Raw genomic sequence first — 13,003 nt, 5'->3', positions numbered from 1 at the left:
CGTTTGGGAAAGATTTTGATTCTTTAGTTTGGGGAGTTGTAGAAGCAATCATGGTCTGCTTCTTTATATGTTTTGATATTGACTGCTGTCTCCGAGTCATCTATAAGATACTGTAATGATTTATTTTATATTTGCTCACTGAGTCTTATCTTGTTTTGTTTTCTTTCAATATACATACATGGGCTACTAGATTGCGCTGTCTTGATTGCTGTAGCCTTTGAATCACTTATGTCCTATTAACAGCTGGTTTGAGCCATTTCCAGATATATAAGCCTAAGAGTCTACTCACTATTCTTTAATAGAATCAGCTTAGGTGTTCTGATTTTGGGTCACCAATTGTGTGGTGTAGAATGTCACTTATTAAGTTAGAGGAGTAGTGGTGATAGTTGAGTGCACCAAATTCTACTAGCAGTAGGGGGTCACACTTCAGGGGGCAGGATTCTGACAGCCTTCCGCCATGTGCCAGTGAGGTAGGTATGTCTCTATTCCTAAAGCACTTTGGTGGGTGGGCTCTGCAGCTGTAGTTTAGGCACCCAATGCTTGTACCTCTAAAGATTGGTCGGTGTCAGTATCCTCAGACCCCTTTGGCAGGTGGCTAGGTGTTTTGGGTGGAGCTTCAGCCCTCAGTTCCCCATTGTGGATCAGTGAGGAGTCTGTTTAATATGTAGAGATATCAGACCTGGAAAACTTGTCTTTCCAGTGATCAGCTAAAACAATCACAGTCAGATCTCTATCAGAATCACCTTTGCATTACAATAGCCACCTTGTTCCCTGTAGAGATGAAAGGGAAAGATTGTGGATCTCTATTGCTTGACTGGAGCTGGTTCTGTATTTTTATTCCAATTTAGGGAAGTCAGGGAAGGATTTTTGGCCCCTGGGTTTTTAGTAGCAGCTTCTCTTCGGCCAGGAGAATGGGTTAGGAAAAGACCAAAAAAAAAAAAAAAAACCTGCAGAGCACTTTACTCTCTGACCCAGGAAATTCCAATGTTAATGAAGCCACCTGGGGGAGGGAGGGGAAGGATCAGATTGATAGAATAGAGTAGCACCCAACAATATAGACAAAGTTACTTATCTTGCTTGGTGATGACTGTTTTATCTGAGATTCCCGAGGGGCGTGTAGCCTGTGCAAGCTGGCTGGGTCAAGATTGCCCCCGAGGGTCAGAGCCAAGTCCCGTGCTTGTATTGTCTCAGAAGCCGTGGTCAGCTCCTCTGCTCCCAGTCCAAAGCCCAGTGCCAAGATTCCCCAGCTGGGACGCCACACTCCAGGCTCCAAAACCAGTCGCTGCTTCCTGGTGCCTTCTCCTCCTGTCAGCCGCATCGTTGCGCTGCCTGCCTGTGCTGGCTGGGCTTCCCCCGTGGTCACTTCAAGGGGGTAGGGCTTCGTCCTGTGTTTGCACAGTCTCAGGAGCCGTACTCAGCTCCCCTGTGCCCAGCCCAAAGCCTGGCGCCAAAATTTTCTGACTGGGACTCTGGCTCCAGGTTCTGAAAACAGTCGCTGCTTCCCCGTGGTTGCTCGTTCTCTCATTAGCCGCATCAGTGGCTGAGTCTCTACTGAGGTTACCCCAGGGGGCTAGGGGTTAGGGCTGTGTCCCGTGCCTGCCCGCCTCAGCAAATGGCAATCAGCCCCGCCTCTCAGCACCAGAGAAACACAAGGGCTCAAGACTGTGGAGCGGGATGCTGGTTCCAGAGGCGGTAGCTGTATCAGGGCACAGCTTTTCACCCCCCTGTCACTCAGGTCAACTCTTTAGATCTGTGTTTGATGGTCAGAGTTCATAGATTGTCCTGTATGTGATCAATTCACTTGTTTTTCCGAGTCTTTGTTGCAAAAAGGATCTGAGGTAGCTTCTACCTAGTCAGCCATCTTGGCCCTGCTTCCATTTGATTTCTCAACTGCTACTTCCATGGGCGTTGATTGTGGATACAAGTAAAATTAAATCCTTGACAACTTCAACCTTTTCTCTGTTTATCCTGATGTTGCTTAATGGCTCAATTGTGAGGATTTTTGTTTTCTTTGTGTTGAGGTGTAATCCATACTGAACACTCCAGTCTTTTATCTTCATCAGTAAGTGCTTCAACTGCTCTTCATTTTCAGCAAGCAATGTTGTGTCATCTGCATATCATAGGTTGTTAATGAATCTTCCTCCAATACTGATGCCCCCTTCTTCCTTAATCCAGATTCTCAAGTTGCTCAGCACACAGATTGAGTACGTATGGTGAAAGGATACAACCCCGACACATATCTTTCCTGACTTTATATCACAAAGTATCCCTTTGTTTTCTTTGAATCACTGCCTCTTGATCTATGTACAGGTTCCTCAAGACACAATTAAGTGTTCTGGAATTCCCATTCTTCGCGATGTTATCCATAATTTGTTATGATCCTTATAGTTGTATGTCTTTGCTTCGTCAATAAAACAGCTTTTTTTTTTTTTTTTTTTGGTGTTCTCTGCTCTCAGTGAAGATTCATCTGGCATCAGCAACAACATCCCTCGTTACATGTCCTCTTTGGAATCCAGCCTGAATTTCTGGCAGTTCCTTGTCAATGTACTGCTGCAACAGTTTTTGACTGATCTTTGGCAAAATTTTATTTTCTTGTGATATTAATGATATTGTTAGATAATTTCTGCATTCTTTGGATCATTTTCTTGGGACTAGGCACAAATATGAATCTCTTCCAGTCAGTTGGCCAAGTACCTGTCTTCCAAATTCTTGACATTTGTGTCCATTTGTTGAAACATCTCAATTGGTATTCCGTCAATTCCTGGAGACTTGTTTTTCACCAATGGTTTCAGTGCAGCTTGGACTTCTTCCTTCAATACTATATGCTCTTGATCATATGCTACCTCCTGGAATGGTTGAATGCCAACCAATTCTTTTTGGTACTGGAACTCTGTGTATTCTTTCCATCTTTTGATGCTTCTGATATCATTCAATATTTTGCCCATAGAGCCCTTCTATAGTGCAAGTCAAGGCTTGGATTTTTTCTTCAGTTCTTTCAGCTTGCGTTATGCTGAGCATGTTCTTATCTTTTGGTTTTCTAACTTCAGGCTTTTGCACATTTCATCATAATACTTTACTTTGTCTTCTTGAACTGGCCTTTGAAATCTTCTCTTCAACTTTTTTACTTCATTTCTTCCATTCACTTTAGCTACTCTAAGTCCAAGGACAAGTTTCAGAGTCTTCTGACATCCATTTTGGTCTTTTCTTTCTTTCTTGTCTTTTCAATGACCTTTTGCTTTTTTTGTGTATGATGGTGTCCATGATATGATCCTACAACTCGTATGGTCTTTGGTCATTAGTGTTCAATGTGTCATATCTATTCTTGAGATGGCCTCTAACCTGAAGAGCTCATCTTCTGCGCTATATAAGACAATGTTCCACCACTATTCATAAGGTTTTCACTTGCCAATTTTTTCAGAAGTAGACCACCAGGTTTTTCTTCCTGTCTGTTTAGTCTGGAATCTTCTCTGAAACTTGACTGCCATGGGTGACCCTGGTAGTATTTGAAATACCAGTGGCATAGCTTCTAGCATATCAGTAACATGCTAGCCACCACAGTATGACGAACTGACAGATGACCAGTGGATACTAAACCTCAGTAGACTTATGTAACTCATTCAAGGTAAATGATTAATGAATGGATCTGGGATTTAAATCTAGTTCATTTGAATGCAAAGGTCCATTTTTGTTGTTGTTCTTTTTGTTGTGTGTTCATTTTACCACTACCATCTGTTGTTCCCATGTTAAATAAATACTGGTGTAGAGTTGTTTCTTATGATTATAAACATAAATCTTTCACCTCTTCACTCTAACCCTAACTACAGCTGAAAAGGCATTTAAATCTAGAAACACGAGGAATCCTTATCATACCCCCATTCCCACAACAGAACCCTTCAGTTTGTTCCAAGCGGACCAAGACTTCTCCCTTCTCATTCTAGAATACTTGAAACCATCAATATCTTCTGACACCCTCATCTATAATCTCCGCTGACTATAAATGCATTAAGTATTCATTTTCATTTATTTGACCTTTAAGATTATTCACTCTTTGTGCAATTTTTAATCAGTTATATCTCTGGAGGGCAATACTAACGATTCTTGTACTTTGCAAGGCAAAGAGGTTGGTTCACTTGTTAGAAGACACATGGACAGTGAGTGCCTGAACTTGGTGTTGACGACTGCTTCGAGGCCCACACTGTAAGTGAACTGCATGCTATACAAGTTATTTGTTTGCTGTAACTTTAGAACACCCCATCTTTCCTCTATGAGTTTAAAAACACACTTCTCATTCACGGTTATTGGTCCGTTTCCTCCATTCTTCTGATCTTCTAGGATTTATCATTTAATTGCAAGTACTCCAGGCTCACACACTACATCAATTATCAGCTAACCTCTCAGATACTAATTAAACAAAACACCAGGGATAACTTCCCAACATATGAGAACAAGGTCCTATTCTTAATGGGAAGCCTGCAGAGAAACAGCGAAGTCCTTATGGGGTAGAGTGGAGAAGATCAGATCAAGTTTAACCTGAGGGTTAATTTTGAAATGGGCAGGGTGAAGGTCATGGAGATTGTTTGCCACTTAAAATCTCATTCTCTGAGGCCATCTTGACCTAAGGTTCACGCACCACTATTCAATGTCCCTGAGAGGGCTCCTGGGGCCATAGCTAGAACAAAACCTCAAGTTTACCAGCCAACCAGGAGAAGTCCAGACAAGCACTGAGCCTCCCCAGTAAGTGTGCTGCAATGGAAGGCAGGTTTTTCTTCTAGATTGGGAATAATCTGTCTACATCTGCTCAGAGGCAAGTTTCAGGTAAGAGCAGTCCCAGCAGCCTCATCAGAGAAACTGGGCTGTGTCTTCCTAGAAGAGGAAGAGCATTCCCAGTGACTCAATCCCAAGATGTCTCTCCCCAGCTAAGACCACCAACTGCTAATAAAACCTCCATTCCTTAACCAAGGCCTTTGATACAAGCCAGTGAGCCATGAAGGCAAGTGGTTAGCCCTCAATTATCGACAAACTAAAATCTTCACAGTGAAGTAGAGGTGGGTAGTCTGTGTGTGGCATTATCCAGTACCAAAAACTGACAATAATTTGTGCTGGGATAGAGGACAGGCAGGTCGATGAATATTGGCCATTGGTTAATTGATTATGCAACATAGTTAAAGTCTTATACTTCAAGTTAGAAAATAACTCGAAACAGATCATCCCTGCCTTTAGGCAGGAAAGTCACTAGATACTCATCTGGAAGAGTGGATGTTACCTAGAGTGTATCAGGATCCTGAGCCTCTTTTCTTCTGCAACCCAATATTTTTGATGATGCTGAATCCTAGTCACAAAAGCAGTATTAAGCCTAGCATGCTGGTGGCAAGAGAGGACTAGATACGTAAGGCCAAATACTATCAGACCCCAGAAAAAGAAAGTTTTGAGGTAAATTTTAGTAGCAAATTGAAATATTCAGACAAGATAAAAAGGCCCTGGAATGTGAGTGGGGAGCAGGCATGGCAGGTGTTAGTATCCCTTGCACAGGTCTGCTCAGAGCAGCCAGCACACTCACCAAGTCGCTGTCCCGTCACTGCTGTGTCCCAGCTCCTTCCGGTTCCCTTTTCCTTCTCCCCCACCCCTAAAAAGAGTAACAGAGGGGGCTAAGGACTCTATTTACAGTCTAGAATAAGAAGTCATTTGGGGAATGACTTTAGCTCATTAGAACTGTTAATTAAATCAGCATTTTTTTGTGAATGAATTGTATTTCTCATCTGTGTAATGACTGTGGATGACAGTGTGCAAGACGGATTCCTGTTTTTAAAAAGTACAATCTACACAGAAAGCAAAAACTAACATATTGGAAATGGCTAGCAAACAAGATAGCACATTATTAAGTTTTCCATTAGGCAAGTAGGTTTCGGCTTATAGGGTGATCAACAGAGTCATGCATGTGCTTGTAAGAAGTGACCGTTAGATATCTGGTGTCAGTGCCACGCTAGGTGAGGGGTTCAGACATCTGGGAGCCTATGGGCAGCTAATCCTCTAGTGTGAAGCAGCATCAGGTGGTTAAACAAGCTCACCCCATGGAGTCACACTCTAGCTCTGATCTGAAAAAGGTGGGCATTCTTAACTTTATGAAGTTCTCAGTTTTTCCAGAGTTATTTGAAGTAGGACATGATACAATATGTATATACCTAGCACCCGGCACAGGGACCGAGAGGTAGCCGGCTTATTAAATGTTGACTTACTTCCTTTCTCTCAGTGTTTGTTAGGATTTTTTTTTTAATTGTGTATTAAAGCATTATGAAAAATTATGTCTCTTGGCCCTTTTAGGAATATGGCTATTGATGGTCATTAAAAATCCTTTATACTAGGGGAGCTTAGAGAAGATGATCAATACTTGATGAACTGATGAGAACGGTTTCGTGAAAGGCGTGGAAGCTGAGCTAGCATGAAATCAGAGGTAGAGTGTGGAGGGAAGGGAGATAACAAGAAGAGGCACTGCAGACACAACAATGTGGAAAGGGCAAAGGCCTGGGCCAGGGTGATTGGAGCCTGGGGCTAGGCCTGGGGTTCAGCTACATTAAAACAGAATAACATTGAAGAAGGCAAAGTAGACATTTTATTGTTAGACTTTCCCTCATTGTGCCTCTTCAGGTCTTAATTTTACTCTAATTGGAATTTATGACCAATAGCAAGAGTGCCACCTGAACAGGACTAGAAATACAAAGAAATGATGAGAAAATATTCTTTTTCCTTTTGTGATGAATGATACCTGTCAATATCAGTTAAGGAAAACATTGCCATCCGTAAACTGTATCCCCAAGATTCAGTCTTTTGCACTATAATCCCAGTTATATCCTTAGCAGTTAATCTGTGCCTTGACAATGTGGCCCAGGTTGCAAGAATGTTACATTAAATTTTAGATTGAAGAAAGAGATCCTTTGCACTAATAGATAATAAAACCTCATGGGGAAGCTCTTATTTGCCTGTATCATAAGCTTGATTCTAGAAGTTACACATAATTCTGTATGGTAGCATGAATAGAAGCCATGTATATGTGACCCATACATTGAACAAGTAATTTGGAAATAAGTCTCTGCTGGAGGGACCCCAGAAGACATGGCCCCCAGACTTTCTGTGAGCCCAAAACTAAAACCATTCCTGAAGCCAACACCTTAGACAAAGATTAGACTGGACTATATAAAACATAAAATGATACTTGAGAAGAGTGTGCTTCTTAGCTCAGGTAGATACATGAGACTAAATGGGCAGCTCCTGTCTGGAGGTGAGATGAGAAGGCAGAAAGGAACAGGAGCTGGCTGAATGGACACAGGAAATACAGGATGGTGAGGAAGAGTGTGTTGTCACTTTTTAGGGACAGCAACTAGGGGCACATAACAATGTGTATGTGAATTTTTGTACGAGAAACTAACTTGAACTGTAAACTTTCACTTAATATACAATAAAAAAATGAAATATATGAAGAAACATTAAAAAAAAAATTAAGTCTCTCTCCTCAAGCCTCTCTGGAGCCAGCTCCTGGTCTCTTCCCCTCCTCCCTAGATAGGGCTTTCCTTCACCTTCCTTTTTCTGCAGCCTCTTCTGCCTCAGATATATGCACAGATGTTCTTGCTGCATTCCAAGTCACCAGCTGCTTTTTCAAAAGCCAAGTGCTGGAGAGAATATGGAGAGAGTAGTTCCAGCCTTACCACTTACTGTTTTGTAAATCAATTAAGACAGAACAATTAACCTCTCTGAGCCAACATGAATTACAGTAAAATGAAAAAGAAAGTATCTACCTCACTGGGTCATTAAAAAACTGAATAAGATAATTATATAAATTTATTATCAAGGTTCCTGGCTCACAGTGAGTGCTAAACAATTTGCACATTTTATTAAATATGACTTTTATCTACACCTCTTTTCTGTTTTTTCCATCCCCCTTTTTTTTTCTTCACTACCCTTGTAACTTCTCCCCTTCTTCCTCAGTTTAGACTCTGAGAAGAAACCTTGGAATCAGATATCTAGCACAGGACAGAAAGGGAAATGACACTATGCCTTTTGAACTTCAGAAGTAGTCTAGACTAACTTTGTCCTGCCATAGCTCATTGAGTCAAAATGAGAATCATGAGTTCTCGTTAGAAGGAAAATTGTATTCTATGAGGCTTATCCCAGAAATATTTCCGGTAGAATAGTGGAAAGAAGTGCAATAATTGGGTGATACACAGAATCATTCAAAAACGGCAGCAGCAGTATATCGACAGGGAACTGCCGGAAATTCAGGCTGGATTCAGAAGACGACATGAAACCAGGGATATCATTGCTGATGTCAGATGGATCCTGGCTTAAAGCAGAGAATACCAGAAGGATGTTTACCTGTGTTTTATTGACTATACAAAGGCATTCAACTGTGTGGATCATAACAAATTATGGATAACATTGCAAAGAATGGGAATTCCAGAACACTTAATTGTGCTCATGAGGAACCTTTACATAGATCAAGAGGCAGTTGTTCAGACAGAACAAGGGGATACTGATTGGTTTAAAGTCAGGAAAGGTGTGTGTCAGGGTTGTATTCTTTCACCATACCTATTTAATCTTTATGCTGAACAAATAATACTAGAAGCTGGACTATATGAAGAAGAACAGGGCATCAGGATTGGAGGAAGACTCATTAACAACCTGTGTTATGCAGACACAATGTTCCTTGCTGAAAGTGAAGAGGACTTGAACCACTTACTAATGAAGATCAAAGACCACAGCCTTCAGTATGGACTGCACCTCAACATAAAGAAAAGAAATATCCTCACTACTGGACCAATGAGCAACATCATGATAAATGGAGAAAAGATTGAAGTTGTCAAGGATTTCAATTTCCTTGGATCCACAATCAACAGCCATGGAAGCAGCAGTTAAGAAATCAAAAGACACATTGCATTGGGTAAATCTGCTTCAAAGGACCTCTTCAAAGTGTTAAAGAGCAAAAGTGTCACCCCGAAGACTAAGGTGTGCCTGACCGAAGCCATGGTATTTTCAATTGCATCATATGCATGTGAAAGCTGGACAATGAATAAGGAAGACTGAAGAAGAGTTGATGTCTTTGAGCTGTGGTGTTGGCAAAGAATATTGAATGGACTGCCAAAAGAATGAACAAATCTGTCTTGAAAGAAGTGCGGCCAGAATGCTCCTTAGAGGCAACGATGGTGAGACTGTGCCTTACATACTTTGGACATTTTGTCATGAGGGATCAGTCCCTGGAGAAGGACATCATGCTTGGCAGAGTACAGGGTCAGCGGAAAAGAGGAAGACCCTCAATGAGGTGGAATGACACAGTGGCTGCAACAATGAGCTCAAGCATAACAAGGATTGTAAGGATGACGCATGACCCGGCAGTGTTTCGTTCTGTTGTGCATAGGGTCGCTATGAGTCGGAACCGACTCAACGGCACCTAACAACAGCACAGAATATCAGAAACTTTATAACAAACGGTATGTAATTTTGAAACAATAGAAGGAAGAAAGCAGATTTGCACTAGTTCATTGATTTGAAGCCTGGATTTGAGTAGTTTTATTTTTTTCCTTCAAAAAACAGCAGAGTTCTTTAAAATATAGGACCAGAGTGAGAGGGAATGTATTTGTCACAGCATCTAAGCTGAACAGATCACGGTTTATGCATAAAGCACAAAATATCATGAATTATCTGCATACAGGATTTAATTTCTTTTCAATTCTATCGTAAACTGTATCATCCCCATCATAACCTTGAAACCACACTCAAATTCTCAGCAGGACAGAGAGTGTTGGGAAACAGTATGAGTTGGAGGCCAACAGAGCACAGTGAAAGGCCATGTGAGTCAGTTGTTGGCAAACCAATATCCAAAAAAAAAAAAAAAAAGGGCATCCAAAAATGAAGTTGACTGTGTTTTCTATCACTGAGAGGGGACGGTTTCATTGCAAAGAAGTTGCTCAGGAAATTCAAATGTCACTCAAACTGACAGACAAACATTAGCTCTAGAGACAGTTTAAGGAGCCCTGGTGGCACAATAGTTAAGTGCTTGGCTGTTAACCACAAGGTTGCCTGTTGGAATCTACCCAGCAGGTTTCTCTTTGAGAGAAAACCTAATGATCTGCTCCCATAAAAATTACAGCCAAGAAATCCCTATGGGGCACTTCTACTCTGTCACATGAAAAAAAAAAAAATTTTTTTTTTTTTTTTTGGTCACATGAGGTCCCTATAAATCGAAATTGACTTGACTGTACCTAACAACAAGAGGCAGTCTTGTCCTTCAGTGAACAACTCTAGGAGCTACATTTCTTATACTAATCAAGATCTTTCTTCTGGTGGTCAAAATTCTATGTTTTAGGGTCTAATTCAGCTCCATAACCAAGTCCGGGGTGAAGAGACACACGACTTGGCTGCTCCACTCAAGGGATTCAGAAAATCTTGACTTGTGCTAATATCACTGCCAAAGCAAGACCTAGGAATGCCTGTGTGAAAGAGGTCACATAGGGGAGAAGTCAGTGTGATCCAGAGAGCCAGGGTGCAGCTCCTTGTGGTGATGGAACCAGATGAAAGCTTAGGAGGTGAGTAAGGTGTATTGACATCAATAAAGCTTCTAACTGTTCACAAAGTCCTTACACTTACTTTATGCTGCCTCCCACCTTCTTCCCACCGCTGCCTCAAAAAGACAAAATGAGAAAGCCTAAGAAAGTAGACAATTCCTGGCATGTGTTTTCAGGGAGAAGTCAAACATCCTGATGATGATGGGAGCTATGTCAGGCTTTGACCGAATTGAAAGAAACTTGTTATCCATATGATAATGTTCCTCTTATCACATACATAATGTCTTTTATCCTTCCCAAGTCTTCGTAGTTAAAGTAGGAATTTTCTCCCTACTTTACAGATGGAAAAATTGTGGTTCAGAAAGATTAAACAGCATTTTCAAAGTCACAGAGTAGAAGGTAGGGAAAGGACACATTTGCAGGTGTTCTGGCTCTTGGTCTGACTGTTCTACATTCAAGTCTCTACAGAGGTAAAGAAGATCAGACAGGGTCTCGCCTTAGTAAGAAAACATGGACGCAGGAATGAAGACCAGCATTAATTCCTCCTCTCAGGTTTGATTCATTTATATGTTCTCAATTCTTTACAGGTGTCGCATAATGCATCAGCATGAGAAGTGGCAACCAGAATTTCTTGGGGAATTCCCCTAAGAACTTTATCCTGCTGGATGTCTCTGACAGACCATGGCTGGAACTTCCTCTTTCTGTGGTCCTTCTAGTTTCCTACATTCTGGCCATGTTGGACAACATCGCCATCGTCTTGGTGTCCCAGCTAGATGCCCTGCTCCAAGCCCCATGCACATCTTCCTTAGCCACTTGTCCTTCCTGGATCTCTGCTACACCACCACCGCAGTCCCATAGATGCTGTTCAACATGGGCAGCTCCAGGAAGACCATCAGCTATGGTGGCTGCACAGTGCAGTATGCTATCTTCCACTGGTTGGGCTGCACTGAGTGCATCATCTTAGCCACCATGGCCCTAGACTGTTATGTGACCATCTGTAAGCCCTTCCAGTATGCTGTTATCATGCACCGCCCTCTCTGCCAGCAGCTCGTGGCTGTGGTCTTGGTCGGTGGTTTCTGCAACTCTCTAGTTCAGGTGGTCTTGACAGTGCAGTTGCCTTCCTGTGGCCAGCAGGTACTAAAGAACTTTTTCTGTGAGGTGTCAGCCTTGATCAAGCTGTCATGTGCTGACACGACTGTGAATGATGCTACATTGGCTGTACTAGTGGCCTTCTTTGTGCTAGTCCCCCTAGCTCTCATCCTTCTCTCCTATGCCTTCATTGCCCATGCAGTGCTCAGGATCCAGTCCTCCAAGAGATGGCACAAGGCTTTTGGAACCTGTTCTTCCCACCTGGTGGTGGTCTCCCTCTTCTACCTATCTGTCATTTAAATGCATCTGCAGCCACCTTCCAGTTACTCCTAAGAGCAGGGCAAGTTTATCTCCCTCTTCTATTCCATAGTCACCTCCACTCTCTATCCCTTCATCTACACCCTGAGGAATAAGGATGTGAAAGGAGCCCTCAGAAGACTCCTGGAAAGGATCTGGGGGATCTGTAGATGAACTGAGATGTGGCCATTTCCATTTGTTGAAGTACATTTAATAGGTGTATTGTGTGCTTAAAACACCTTTCACTTAATGAGTTAATAATGAAACAGTGTCGGTTTTTGAGAGATCTGAGCCCCAAAACCCCATCCAAAACATTTTACCTCCTAGGTGATCAAAGTGTCTAAAATTCCACCTCTGCAATTAATTCTTTACTTCTAAGGTGCCATATGTTTTCAGAAATTGTTTATACAGACTTGGAGTTTAGTATTTGTCAAATTACTTGATTTCTAATTTCCTTATCCTTCTCCCTTTTCATCTCCCTATTTTTCTTCCATTTGTCTCTTTCAAATCTTCTCTCTTACTTTCCCTATTACTACTTTGCATGCATGTTATGAAATTGACACATATATTACTTAAAATGAATTTATATTCCTCTCCATGAATTTTATGACTCTCAAAAGCTTTCAGGAATGTGATGTATTGCTTTCTTCTTACTTTGACTTTAGATGATGCCTTTTCCTGTAGTTCAAATTTCTTTCTATAGACAATTTCCCCCATTAATTGGGAACTAGTACAAGCTTTAGGCAAATCTGCTGCAAAAGATGTCTTCGAAGTGTTAAAAAGCAGAAGTCACCTTGAGGACTAAGATGCACCTTACCCAAGCCATGGTATTTTCAATTTTCTCATATGCATGCAAAAACTAGACAATGAATATGGAAGATCAAAGAAAAATTGATGTCTTTGAATTACAGTGTTGGCAAAGGATATTGAAAAAACCATGAATTTCCAGAAGAACAAAGAAGTCTGTCTTGGAAGAAGTACAGCCAGCTGCTTTTTGGAAGCGAGGATGGTGAGACTTCTGTATTTTGGATATGGACCGGTCCCTGGAGAAGAAAATCATGCTTGGT

General features: G+C 41.6%; 1 pseudogene; it reads left to right on the top strand.

The window, feature by feature from the left end:
- Positions 1–11,157: 11,157 nt before the first annotated feature.
- On the top strand, positions 11,158–12,110 carry LOC126059433 (olfactory receptor 2B11-like; annotated as a pseudogene).
- Positions 12,111–13,003: the final 893 nt, after the last annotated feature.

This window comes from Elephas maximus, chromosome 16 (assembly GCF_024166365.1).
Source record: "Elephas maximus indicus isolate mEleMax1 chromosome 16, mEleMax1 primary haplotype, whole genome shotgun sequence".
In the NCBI taxonomy this organism is placed as follows: Eukaryota; Metazoa; Chordata; class Mammalia; order Proboscidea; family Elephantidae; genus Elephas; species Elephas maximus.
The sequence above is the reverse complement of the archived record's forward strand: the minus strand, read 5'-3'. Positions and strand labels throughout refer to the sequence as shown.